The sequence below is a fragment of the Phascolarctos cinereus genome, unplaced genomic scaffold (assembly GCF_003287225.1).
Source record: "Phascolarctos cinereus isolate Bilbo 61053 unplaced genomic scaffold, phaCin_HiC Scaffold_4;HRSCAF=312, whole genome shotgun sequence".
Classification (NCBI taxonomy): Eukaryota; Metazoa; Chordata; class Mammalia; order Diprotodontia; family Phascolarctidae; genus Phascolarctos; species Phascolarctos cinereus.
The window spans coordinates 131,114,976-131,128,701 of NW_027555847.1; positions in this window are offsets into that span (position 1 = coordinate 131,114,976).

Consider the following 13,726-nt stretch of genomic DNA (forward strand, 5'->3'; position numbering starts at 1 on the left):
CCACAGCCCTGCCTGAGAATGTATTTAGATACTACCTTCCCCCTAAAGTACCCAGAAGCCAATTTTGGCTTTTCAACAAATGATTGATCGTAGAACGTCTAAGCTGAAAGAAACTTCAGTGACCATCTAGCGCAACTTCCCAGTCATCTTGGAGGACTCTTCTCATAGCGCCCCTGACAGACGGAGTGTGAACATCTCTGTGTGAACAGAATCTAGTGATTCTTGTTGCGATCTTCCTGTGATGGGGAGCTCACTACCTATAATCCATTCTGTTTCTGGGGAAGTTTAATTGTTATGAAATTACTCCTTATATCAATCTAAAACATGCCTCTCTATAACTGCTGCCCTCTGACTGTAGACCTTTCCTTCCCAGATAAATAGAACAAGTCTATTCTTTCTTCTATTGAAGCTCTGTCAAAGTAGTTCAAAGTCAGAAATAGACATAATTTTGTCAGTGGATCTGACATTAAAGAAGATGCATTACCATTTGCTTTGCTTCTGTATCCTAAGGACCATGGGGCTTTTCTAATCTGACTTGCAGCTAAAGCCTCCCATACATGTTGTCTCCTCCATTAGAATGTGAGCTCCTTGGGAAAAGGGAAGCTCTGCTTTTCTATTTGTAACCCTAACACTTAGTTGTAGTAGTAAGTGCTTAATAAATGCTTTTGTTCATTTATCTATGTCACAATCCTTCCAATATCTGAAAGTAGCAATTGTGTCTCCTCCTCACTTTTGAGTAAATATCTCTAATTCCTTCTCTGAGGGGAAGGGTTTGCTGATATCAAACATCTGCAGTAGGCAAAACACTTTACTCATTTATGCGGAGGTAGAAAGGTAAGTGAGGCATGGTTCCTGTCCTGGGGGAGCCAATAATATGAGGAGAGGATTTTTAAAAAATTCTTAAACATGTATGTACAGGTAAACACAGTGCAAATTAAGCATGGTAAGCACACATGAGGAGTACAAGGTACTATAACATCAAAACTGGGAAGAAATTACTTCCTATTTAGGTAGTCAGGGAAAACTTAGAAGAAGTGACATTTGAGTTGGGCCTTAAATAAGGATGGGGAAAACTCCATCAGGAGGTGATGTGAGAAGGTAATTGAATAATCTCTCCCTGCCTCAAGTTTCTCCCCACTCCACTCTGTCCTCTATAACTCTAAAGTGATTTTCCTGAAGTATAATTCTGACCAAGTGATGCTTCTCTCCTTCCCCACAAAAGAAAAAAAAATCAGTGGTTTCCTATTACCTCTTGCATAAAACAAACACTTAAATGTTTGTTGAAGCCCAGTGTGGTGGGACATGTTTATAATTCCTGCCACTGGGGGTGGCTGGGGTTGGTAGATTGCTTGAGTTGGGGAGTTCAGAGCAGCAGTAGGGCTAAAGCTGCAGTTTGGCACATATTATGTGCTTGATAAATGTTTAACTCCAGCCCTAGAGGAAAAAAAAAACCCAATATGAGCAAGGCACAAAGGTGGGAGTCTTCTGAGTCTTAGTTTCTGCATCCGTAAAATGGGGATAAGATCCCCTATTCTAGTCCTACCTCTTAGGAGAATATAAGGATGACATTAGATAACTGATGATGTGAATGTACTTTGGGAATAAAGGTGATATGGTTTCTACAGCAGCTACAAATCTTTATTCTCTTTGAGTCACAGCATCATCACATTGCATCTAATTCTCATTTATTCTTGCTAGGCCTGGTTTGGACACTTTAAGGACTTCTTGTGAGTTTGGGGAGGCAATAGGGCCTGATGGAAAAGAAAGGAACATCTGAGAGCAGATCTTCTTGTCAGCAATAGCTCAGTGACCTATGGCTGAGGATGATTATTTCTCACGGTTTGATGAATGATGGAAAAAATTACTAAAGCTCGAAATCATTCCAATCCTGGCCCTACATAGCTTTTTACCTACTTTGCTTAGGATTTTGTTTTCACATCTGTCAAATGGAAGATTAAATTGTTGTACGTTATAGAGATTCCTTTAAATAAAGTATCAACCATGATAGCATATTTATAGAGGGTTTCATGGTTGTAGAATGCTTTTCAGACCTTATCACCTTTGATCTACACAATGACCCTGGGAAGTAGGTAGTGAAGATATTATTTAGCCCAATTTATAGATAAGGAAACTGAGGCCCAGAGGGACTCATTAATTTACTAAAATTCACAAGACTGCCAAGTGACATATGGGGAACATGACTTCATCATTTTTATATACCAGTCAATAAGACTATGATGGAACCCAGATACCCAATTCTAGGTCTTGTCCTAACTTTCTGCTTTTTCTCCCAAGGAACAGGACATTCTGGCGTATGGGCAGGGTGACAGGGTGACATATTGACTCCAGGCAGTCAACAATTGCTCTGCTGTTCTCCAAGCACAGTGGAACACCCCCTCTCCCACTGGGGCAATTAGATAACAGCAAGATCACCTCCCCCACCCCTTTTTTCTTGAGTCTCCAAGGAAGCTCTGAACATCAACCAGTATGGTGCCTGCCTAATGGTACCCTTCTTTTATTTGTTTTCAGTGAAGAATGGGGGTTGAGCTGTGAGAAAGATGATAGGGACACAGATCCCCTGTTTGCTGTCCATTCCCTTGGCCAGACAGTCTTTGGCCAAGTCCTGTTTCCTTACCCTTCATCTTTCCTTGCCCCTCCCAGACAAAATGAGCTCCCAATAGCCTGATTTAACATGAATACATTGCAACCTGGATTTGGTTGGGTAATTGCTGGAGGCATGTCTCCTTCAAAGTCTTAAATATTTATTTTATTAGAATCATAGACTCATAAGGGAAGGAAGGAAGGAAAACAGGAAGGAAAGAATGAAGAAAAGAAGGAAAGAATGAAGCATTATTTAATCAACTACTATGTGCCAGTCTTTGTGCTAAGTGCTTTACAAATATTATTTCATCTTATCCTCATAACCCTGTGAGGTAAGAGCTATTATAACCCTGTGAAGTAAGTATTATTATGCCATTTTACAGCCAAGAAAAATGAGATACAGAGGTGGAGTGACTTTCTCAGGGTTACACATCTAGTAAGCATTTGAGGCCAAATTTGAACTCAAACCTTCCTGACTGCAGTCCTAGCATGCAACCCTCCCATTTTATAGATGGTGGAGCTAAAGCCCATAGAAGAAAAATCAGAAGAAGTTTCCACTGCAAAGTCAAGACTGGATTCCAAGTTCCAGGACTCTTTCCCTTCTATAACTGTGGTCTCTGCTCTGCTCAGGGCTTGTTTCCATCTGTCTGTCTCACATGGTAAGTGCTTGTAGGGATCTTAGCTATAAGTGGGTAGATGAAATTCATGAAAGAAACAACGTGTGATGAGATATGATGCCAAAGGAAATTGTGTATGTGCTCTCTCCACATTCATCTATTTGTTCGTGAGAGTCTGTGAAGCTCCTCAGGAACTCTCATCTTGTCTAGTACCTACCTACCCACCTCTCTATTTCAGCATCCTCTGCTCCTGAATGTTTAAATGTCCTTTGTTATTTTGAAGCATTCTGTTTAATTGGATTGTCATTGTTTGCCCCAGTGTCTTTTGTAAACTGAATACCAGGGCAAGGACAGACCTTTAAGAAATCATCTAAATTGACTCAGGATCCTTTTTTCCCCCATTTCATTACCCAGGGAGGAACCCTAAACCAGTTATCTTTGGGTAGATCTTGAAAGAAAGAGATCTTCCATCTACCTCAGTAATCCTCCCACCCTATCTTCCTGAGACTTTGAGGACAAGAATTCCCAGGTTAGAAGGAGACTTAGAGGTCATACAATGCAACTCTCTCCATTTTGCAAAAGGAAGAATGTTGGGTGTAGAGAAGGCAAGGGATTTGCCTCTTTCAGTGAGTTAGTGGTAGAATTGACATTAAGCCTAGCCATCTTTCTTCCCAGTCTAAGGTCCTTTCCATGATCCCAAGTTCTCACCATTTTGTTCTGCACATAACCTAATCTTCCAAGGACTATGTGTTCCTCATCCATTCCCTTGGTTTGTAGGAATCTGCCAGGTCCCAAGGTCTTGCTCATGTTTTATGTAGGAAAGGAGAACTCCTTAAGCAAATAACATGTCCATTAAGGGGTTCGAGACTCATGGGAAGCACCTGGGCTTTCATTCATTCATAGAATTACCAACTTGGCAAAGTCAAATCCTTCCTTTTGCTATTGCGTGATTGGTAACCCAACAATCCTAGGCTAAGTAGTTTCTTCTTCATCTTCCGTGATGAAGTCCACTTTTAAAAACTATGGTTCAACTGAGTTAACCTTAGTTTCAAAATAAACTCATCAAATATTTATTAATCACCTATTGTATAGAGAGCATTGTAGAAGGTTTTGTTCCAATGTTCAAACAACAGACAGTCTCAGCCCTCATGGAACTTTCGCTCCTAATAGGGGCTATGATACATGTAAAGACAACCATAATACATAATATTACCTGATAAGATTATTACAGAGATTCAGATCAGAGTGCTACTTAAAGTCAAAAGGGAAATGTGGCATGGACAGGAGGGATCAGGGAAGGTGTCTGGGTAGAGGTGGCATTTAGGATGGATTTTAAAAGCTCAGTAGGAGCTCAATAACTGGAGGGGGGTATGGAGGACTTTCCAGGCATAGCAAACAGTGAGAGAAAGGACATGGGGTCAGGAAAGCAGAAGAACAGTCTGGCCAGACCATAGGGTACTTGGAAAGAGAAGCACATGGATGTAAAAGACACTGTGGAAGGGAAACTGATAAGACTTTTGTAACCAATTTGATACTAGTGGTGAAGAAAAGCTTTACAATATGGAACCCTGGGTGAATGGCAGTACTGCTAAAAGAACTAATGAAATCAGAAGGAACAACAGGTTGTGGGAAAAATAATAACTTGTGGGTATTGGCAATGTTATTTTTTAAAATTTTCTTTTTTTTCAAACATATATATATATATATCTATATATATCTACATATATCTATATCTATCTATCTATCTATCTATCTATCTATCTATCTATCTATATATATACTTTTAGTTTTCAACATTCACTTCTACAAGATTTGAATTCAAAAATTTCTCCCCATCTTGTCCTTCCCCCCACCCCAAGATGGCATGCATTCTGAATGCCCTTTCCCCTCATCTGCCTTTCCTTCTATCTCTCCCCCACCTTCTCTTATCCTTTTCCCTTTCTATTTTCCTATAGGGCAGGATAGATTCCTATACCCCATTGCCTGTATATCTTATTTCCCAGTTGCATGTGAAAACAATTTTCAACATTTGTTTTTAAAACTTTGGGTTCCAAATTTTCTTCCTTCCTCCCTCCCCACTCAACCTCATTGAGAAGACAAGCAACTTGATACAGCTTATACATGTATAGTCATGCAAAACACTTTCATATTAGTCATGTTGTGGAAAATAACTATATTTCCCTTCACCCTATGCCACTCTCTCTTTTTGACCCTGGCATTTGACCCATTTATTCTATTCTGTCTTTTGACCCTGTCCCTCCTTAGAAGTGTTTGCTTCTGATTACCCCCTCTCCTAATCTGTCCTCCCCTCTATTGTCCCTTTGCTCTCTCTATTTCCCCTCTATTTTCCTGTACAGTAAGATAGATTTCTATACCCAATTGAGTGTGTATGTTATTCCCTCCTTAAGCCAAATCCTATGAGAATAAGATTCACTCATTCCCTCTCACCTTCCCCTGTTTCCCCTCCACTGTAAAAGCCTTTCCTTGTCTGTTTTATGTGAGATAATTTGCCCCATTCTGCCTCTTCCTTTCTCTTTCTTCCAGTATAATCTTCTCACCCCTTAATTTTGTTCTGCAGATATCACCCCTTCATCTTCAACTCACCCTGTGCCTGCCATCTATCTGTCTATCTATCTATCTATCTATCTATCTATCTATCTATCTATCTATCTATCTATCTGTGTGTATATATATAATTTTTTCCCTCCAACTACCCTAATACTGAGAAAGGTCTCAAGTTACAAATATTATCTTTCCATGTAGGAATGTAAACAGTTTAACCTTAATAAGTCTCTTATGATTTCTCTTTCCTGTTTACCTCTTCATACTTCTCTTGAGTCTTATATTTGACAGTCAAATTTTCTATTCAGCTCTGATCTTTTCATCAAGAATGCTTGAGAGTCCTCTATTTCACTGAATATCCTTTTTTTCCCCCTGAAGGATTATACTCAGTTTTGCTGGGTAGGTGATTCTTTGTTGTAATCCTATCTTATTTGACCTCCAGAATATCATATTCCAAGCCCTCCAGTCCCTTAATGTAGAAGCTGCTAAATCTTGTGTTATTCTGATTGTGTTTCCACAATACTTGAACTGTTTATTTTTGGCTGCTTCCAATATTTTCTCCTTGACCTGAGAACTCTGGAATTTGGCTACAATATTCCTAGAAGTTTTCTTTTGGGGATCTCTTTTAGGAGGTGATCGGTGGATTCTTTCAATTTCTATTTTGCCCTTTGGTTCTAAAATATCAAGGCAGTTTTCCTTGATAATTTCTTGAAAGATGATGTTTGGGCTCTTTTTTTTGATCATAGCTTTCAGATAGTCCAATAATTTTAAAATTATCTCTCCTGGATCTATTTTCCAGGTCGATTGTTTCTCTGATGAGATATTTCACATTGTTTTCTATTTTTTCATTCTTTTGGTTTTGTTTTATGTCTTGATTTCTCATAAAGTCACTAGCTTCCATTTGCTCCATTCTAATTTTTAAGGAAGTATTTTCTTCAGTGTGCTTTTGGACTTCCTTTTCCACTTGCCCAATTCTACTTTTTAAGACATTCTTTTCCTCATTGGTTTTTTTGGACCTCTTTTGCCATTTGGGTTAGGCTGTTTTTAAAAGTGTTATTTTCTTCAGTATTTTTTGGGGTCTCCTTTAGCAAGCTGTTGTAAACTTGTTTTTCATGATTTGCTTGCATAACTCTCATTTCTCTTCCCAGTTTTTCCTCTACTTCTCCTACTTGCTTCTCAAAATCTTTTTTGAGCTCTTCCGAGGCCTGGGACTGATTTATATTTTTCTTGGAGGCTTTGGATGTAGGAACTTTGACTTTGTTGTCTTCTTCTGGTTGTACATTTTGATCTTCTTTTTCACCAAAGTAAGATAATATAGTCTGACTCTTTTTTTGCTGCTTGCTTATGATACCAGCCAATTATTTGAGTTATAAACTCTTTGTTAAGGTAAGGGGTTCAGTGTGGAGAATGCACTGCCCCAAGCTTTGGGGATTTTGTATAGCTGTTTTCAGAGATACTTCTAGGGATCTGTAAATTTTCGGTTCTTCCAAGGTGGTATGATCAAGGGAGAGCTATTTACTCCCTTCCTGGCCTGTGCTGTGTTCTATGAGTGACCACAAGTGCTCTTTTCTGCCTTGGAACTGTGAGGAGAATTCTTCTCTACTACCACTACAAGCTCCACCACACCAGCACTCCTCCTTGCCCCAGGATCACCATCCAGAACTGCAATCTAGATCCAAGTACGGGCAAAGCAAGAGAATCCTCCCTCAGCACCAGCAAAGAGATCCCTGCAATCCCCCTCTGATCAACCACTGGATTCCCCCTCTGTCTGTGGGCTGAGCTCAGGAAATAGCTGCAGCCCTGGGGCTATACTGGGACTGGGGCTGGGACTGAGCTTCTTTCTCACTGTTGTCACAGAATTCTCCTACTGATTTTCTAAGTTGTCTTTGGTGTTTGTGGGTTGAGAAGTCTGGAAACTGCCACAGCTGCCTGTGATTCAGTCCTCTGAGGTCTGGTCCAGGTTTGCTGAGGCCTGTTTTGCCTACGTGCCCATGCTGAACTGTGTTCTTCTCCCAGAGTGGTGCAATAGACCTTTCCAATCAACCATCCAGGTTGTCTTTGGCTGGAAATTTGTTTCACTCTGTCTTTTTGCGGGTTCTGCTACTCTAGAATTCATTTAGAGCCTTTTTTTCCCCGGTATTTGGAGGGGTTTAGAGGAGAGCTCAAGCAAGTCACTGCTTTTACTCTGCCATCTTGGCTCTGCCCCTGGCAGTGTTATTCTTAAGAAGTTTTTAGTTTCATAGTATTTTAGAATCAGGGGTGACCTTAGAGGTCATTGAGATCCAATTTCCTTCTTTGATAGGGAAGAAATTGGAGCCTTTCCCCCTTCTCCCTGAGGTGAATTGACTTGCCTAAGAGGACACAGATAATAATCAACAGAGTCAATATTTGAACCCATGTTTTCACTTTCCTCTCACTCTGTTCTAAACCCCTTACAATTGTGGTTTCCAAACTTATCATTATACCAGAATTGCTCTCTCCAAAGTTATTAATGATCTTTTAGTTGCCAAGTCCAGTGGCCTTTTCTTAATCCTTCTCCTTGAGCTCTCTGCAGCGTTTGACACTACTGATTACTCTTTCCTCCTCAATACTCTTTTCTCTCTAGGTTTTTAGGATATCATTCTCTGATTCTCCTTCTACCTATCTGACCACTCCTTCTCTGTCTCTTTTGCTGAATTCTCAGTACCCTTCATAATCTAGCCTCCTGCTGCCACCCCCACTTTTTCAGTCTTTTTATATCTTACTCCCTATATTTACTCTCTGATCCAATATCACTGGCCACCTGGCTGTTCCATGAACAAGACACTCCATCTCTTGGCTCCAAGCATTTTATCTGGCTATTCCCCATGCCTAGAATGCTCTTTTTCCTTTGTTCTGATTACTGACTTCCCTGGCTCCTTTTACGTCTCAGCTAAAGCTCCACTTTCTATGGGAAGCTTTCCTCAACCCCTCTTAATTCCAGAGTCCTCCTTCTGTTAATTATTTCTATTCTGTATACAGCTTGTTTTGTTTACATGTTGTCTTCCTCATTCAATTGTAAGCTCCTTGAGGGCAGGAACTGTCTTTTGCCTCTTTTTATATGCCTAGAAGTGCTTAGCACAATGCCTGGTACATTGTAGGTACTTAATAATTATTTGTTGATTGATTGATTCAGATTCTAAATCCAATATGTTCCCCTCCTTTTAAACTCACATAGCCATTTTGATGTTGAAATCATTTTCCCTCATCCTATCCTCTGCAGGGATTAACAAGTCAATGAGGGAATTGGAAGGTAGTTTAGGATTAGGATCCACAATTGGAGGTAGGGATTTCAGACCTTTTCTTCTTTTCTCTCTCTCTCTCTCTCTCTCTCTTCTCTCTCTCTCTCTCTCTCTCTCTCTCTCTCTCTCTCTCTCTCTCTTTTGATGCCTGATCTCTAAATGACACCTTTTCAATTCTTTATCTTGTGCCAGCAGGCCACAATGAAATTGTTGAGAGGGAAAATATTATCAGCTTGATTGACCAACAGAAAGATTTCTGTATAAAATGTTCCCTAGAGTCTCTAAAAGACTTTGAGAAGAGTGGATAAGAACATTATTTGCTGTTGCCACTTACTTCTGCCTTATTCCTCAGATTTCCCTTTGTTCCACAACTCCTCCTCCCAGCCAGGGACTGAGAGATGAGTAAAGATGGGTCCAAGATGCTGCAGAAAGAAAGCAAGGAGGGAAGCTGTATAGGATAGTGAACATATCACTGGTTCTGGAGTCAGGGAACTTGGGTTCAAATCTTACATCAGATGCTTATTACCCCCAAGTAAGTCATTGAATTTCCATTGGCCTTCATTTCATCTGTAAAATTAGGGGTTTGGATTCAATGACCTCTGAGGTCCTTTCCATCTCTAGATCAATTATCCTAAGAACTCAGGAAAATGCAGAGAAAAGGGAAATGCCGCTTGAGTAGTATGCCAGGGGAAGTTGAACATATATCAATCTTCAAGAGACAGTGCCCATTGTTATTCAGTCTTCCTGACCATCTCACACCAATACTGACCATAGAGTTTTCTTGGCAAAGATACTGGAATGATTTGCCATTTCTTTCTCCAATGGATTAAGCAAACAGAGGTGAAGAAACTTACCCAGAATCTTACAGCTAGTAAGTATTTGAGGCCACATTTGAATTCAGGTTTTCCTGACTCCAGGCCCAGTGCTCTATCCGCTGAGCCATCTAGCTGCCTAAATCACCTGCTATTCCTAGGTGATTCCCCATCCAAGTACTAACTAGGCCCAACCCTGTTTAGCTTCCAAGATCAGATAAGCTCAGGTGCATTCAGGAAAGTATAACCATGGACAGTGTCCTCAGGATATATGTAAGGTTGGAAGGGACCTCAGAAGCTGAGTCCAATTATCTTGTTTTACAGATGAGGAAATGGAGCCAGAGAAAAGTTAAGGGACTTTCCCACAGTTACAAAGCTAGTAAGTTTCTAAGATGGGATTTGAACTCAGGTCTTCCTGATTCCAAGTCCAGTGCCTTATCCACTACATGAGACTACCACTCAAGATAGTTGAGAAAACACAACACTGGGAAATCAGGAGCTTGGATTCTCATCCTAACTCTGTGACAAATTAGCTAGATGATCTTAAGCTAGTCTCTTCCCATAGAGGTAGTGTAATATAGGGGAGAGAATCTTACCCATGGAGACAAGAGATAACTGGATTCAAATCTTTCTTCCAACACTTAGTAGATATGCGACCATGAGCAAAACCACTTAACCTCAATTTCCCCATCTGTATAATGGGGGATAATACCAGTAGTGCTTATCTCACAAAGCGCTCATAGGGATCATATGAGATAATGCATATAGGCATTCTCTAAATTTTAAAACTCTCTGTAAATGTTAGCTATTATTTGCTCCTACTCAGGGACATTTCTTTTTTTCCCCTAAGATAGTGGAATTGAACTAGAAGCCCTCTAAGGTCCCTATGAGCTGTACATTTTAATTATTCTTTGAAAAGGGTAATGGTCCTTAGGGAGCATGGGTAAAACACAGGATATATAAGCTACTATACATGAGTATATTGGCCAGTTAACTGTACTCTCTCAGTATTGGCTTAGGCTTTCATAACTTTCTTTAGAAATGCCTGGCTGGATGGCACTTCTCCAATGCATAGTGTAATGGGGATAAGGGTGGGAAGGGTTATTTTGTGGGATTATTTCTAGTGTTTGGTCTTTGCAAGAACCCAGTGAAGCAAGTTAGGATTCTAATTCTCTACATTCCTGACAGGGACCTTGAAGCCCAGAGAGACTAACCCAGGGTCGCAGCATAAAATATTTGCAGATCTTGGATTAGGGCAGGCAGTGCCCTAGTCAGATGCTTGGTCAGTCCTATGGGGATGATTCTAGAAGATGGATAGGGATGGGAGCTATTGCTGAGATCTATTCAGGAATGCCTGTCTGGAAAGGAAAAACAAAACAAAACAAAGCAAAAAACTAAGGAAGCATCGTAATACATACAATTTCATTGTAATTCAAATTTCAGCTCCTATAGTGATAGAAACTTGCAGAATGTTAGAGGTAAAAAAAGGACTAAAATATAGTACATAGTGGCAGAGCTAAAGGGTCTGAGAACAAGAATCACAGAACCCAGAACACTAGTTTTCAGAGATGGAGGTACCTAAAAAGAGAGAATGCTGGAACTGCAAAGGACCTTGGAGAGCAACCCCTTTATTTTATGTAGGTGGAGACTGAAACCCACAGATGTGCCCAAGGTTTCAAAGTGAGTCAGTGGCAGAGCCCAAATTAGAACCCACATCTCCTGGTTATTTTCCACATTAAACTATCAAAAGACAGAGTCCCATCCATCTTTGCCTCTCTGCTTGGTGAGACAGGAGACCTGGTTTGGTTCCACTTGCTTGGATAACAAAGCCCCAGTGAATGCATCAGCTAAAAATAAGTTCTTTTCCTGCAGCTAAGGCTTCATAGCTTCTGTCACAGAGATGAGTTATGGTTCCTGTGGCAGAGAAGACCCCTTCCCAGCCACAGCGGCTCCTTGGCCTTAAAGGGAACATGATCTGTGTGGCATTCAACGGGTCTTAGACAAGAAAGAACAGCACTGGTTTCTAACAATGTAAGATTCTGTAGAATCAAATGTGAGAGTTGGAAGGGACTCTGGGGAATCATTTCATTCTCTCTCTCCCCTTATTCTGCCTCTAAATTTAAGAGGGGGGAAACTGAGGTTCAGAGGGAAGGGACTTTAGTCAATTACTGTCAGAGATGGAAGAGGACTTAGCTTTCCCTAACCCGTATGACAAATGGAAAAATTAAGGCCCAGAAAAGGGCAGAGTTCCCAAGGTCACATAGTGAGGCAGAGGAAGAGCTGATACTAGATGTCAGGTCTCTTTCTACCACACCATACTGAGTCTTTTCAGGACAACTTGCAGAAGATGCAGTACAGAACTCAATATATTCTTTACTGACCAATACATCTTCTGGGTTGTGACTGCCAGGTGGGAGTGATAGACATTTAGGGTATTGTGCCCATGTTGGTGTGGGCACATGCACATGCCTAATGGGCTTTTTTATAGGCTTTTCTCCAGCTGTTCCCTGAGGCTATAGTGATGTGCTTCAGGACAGGGTTTATCTCTTTTTCCCCCAGTGTTCTGTCTTTCTGCATCATTCCCCAAGGCTGCGTATACAGCCCCCTCCAGACAAAGCAGATAAAGTATGAGGCAGGGCAGCACAAAGCAAAGGAAAGCCTCCTGGGCCAGGTATCAGGAGAGTGGGTTCTAGCCCCACCCCTTGCCATGACCCTGCTGCATGACATTGGGTGAGCTCCTTTCATAGGTCTCAGTTTCCTTATCTGTGAGCAAGGAGGTACAAGTAGATGGGCTCTCAAGTCCTTTTCTGCTTCGACATTCTGTGATTCTATAATGTGTTTGCTTCTGAATATTTTCTCTTCTGAGATGCTGGAATTGTTATTTTGAGCCTTCTTTGCATTTATTTCCTATGTCCACATTCTAATTCGAGAAAATGCTGATTTCTTGCCTGGCATAGAGACTCCAGTTCAGTCCCCACTCAAATGAAAAATTTTATCCATTGACTGATGCTCCTTACATAGAAATAATTGTTCATAGGATTTAGAGGTAGAAAGAACTTTACAGATAATCCAGTCCAACTCCCACATTTTAAAGATAAGGAAACAGAACCACAAAGGAAAAGAGACTTGCTCAAGGCCACCCAGGCAGGAAGTAGCAAAACCCTGATTCAAACAGAAGTCCTCTGGTTTCAGATACATTTTGGCTTCTTTCTCTAAATCCATGAGTCTTGATTTCTGTTTTCTAAGATCCAAATGTTCTTTCTATAGACCAACCTGTTCTGGATGCATAAGCGTTCTGGTCTCCATTTAGGCAAAGGCTAAGGGATAATTGGAAGAGAGGTCAAAAGATGAGTGCTTGGGAAGGGATTGTTTCCCTAATACTGTTGTGGGGAAGAAGTCAAAGAAAGACTGTAATACTCACTAGTAATGAAATATGTTATATACATATTTATACACATATGCATGTAGTTGTATAGATATAGATATTTTGGCTTTGCCATCCTGTCCCATATATTTTATATCCTGTCTCTGCATATTTTTATTACTTAAGTGCTTGACTCCTGCCTAGTCTGTGAGCATGGTACCAAGGTAGCTAGGTGGCTCAGTGGATAGAGCACTGAGCTTAAAATCTGGAAGATACATCTTCATGAGTTCAAATCTGGCCTCAGGCACTTACTAGCTGTGTGATCCTGTGAAACTCACTTAATTCTGTTTGTCTCAGTTTCCTCATCTGTAAAATGATCTGATGAAGGAAATAGCAAACCGCTCCAGTATCTTTGCCAAGAAAACCCCAAATGGAGTCAAGAAGAATCAGATATGACTGATAAACAACTGAACTGAACTGTCAGTATGGTGGCCAATGAATAGCCAGACT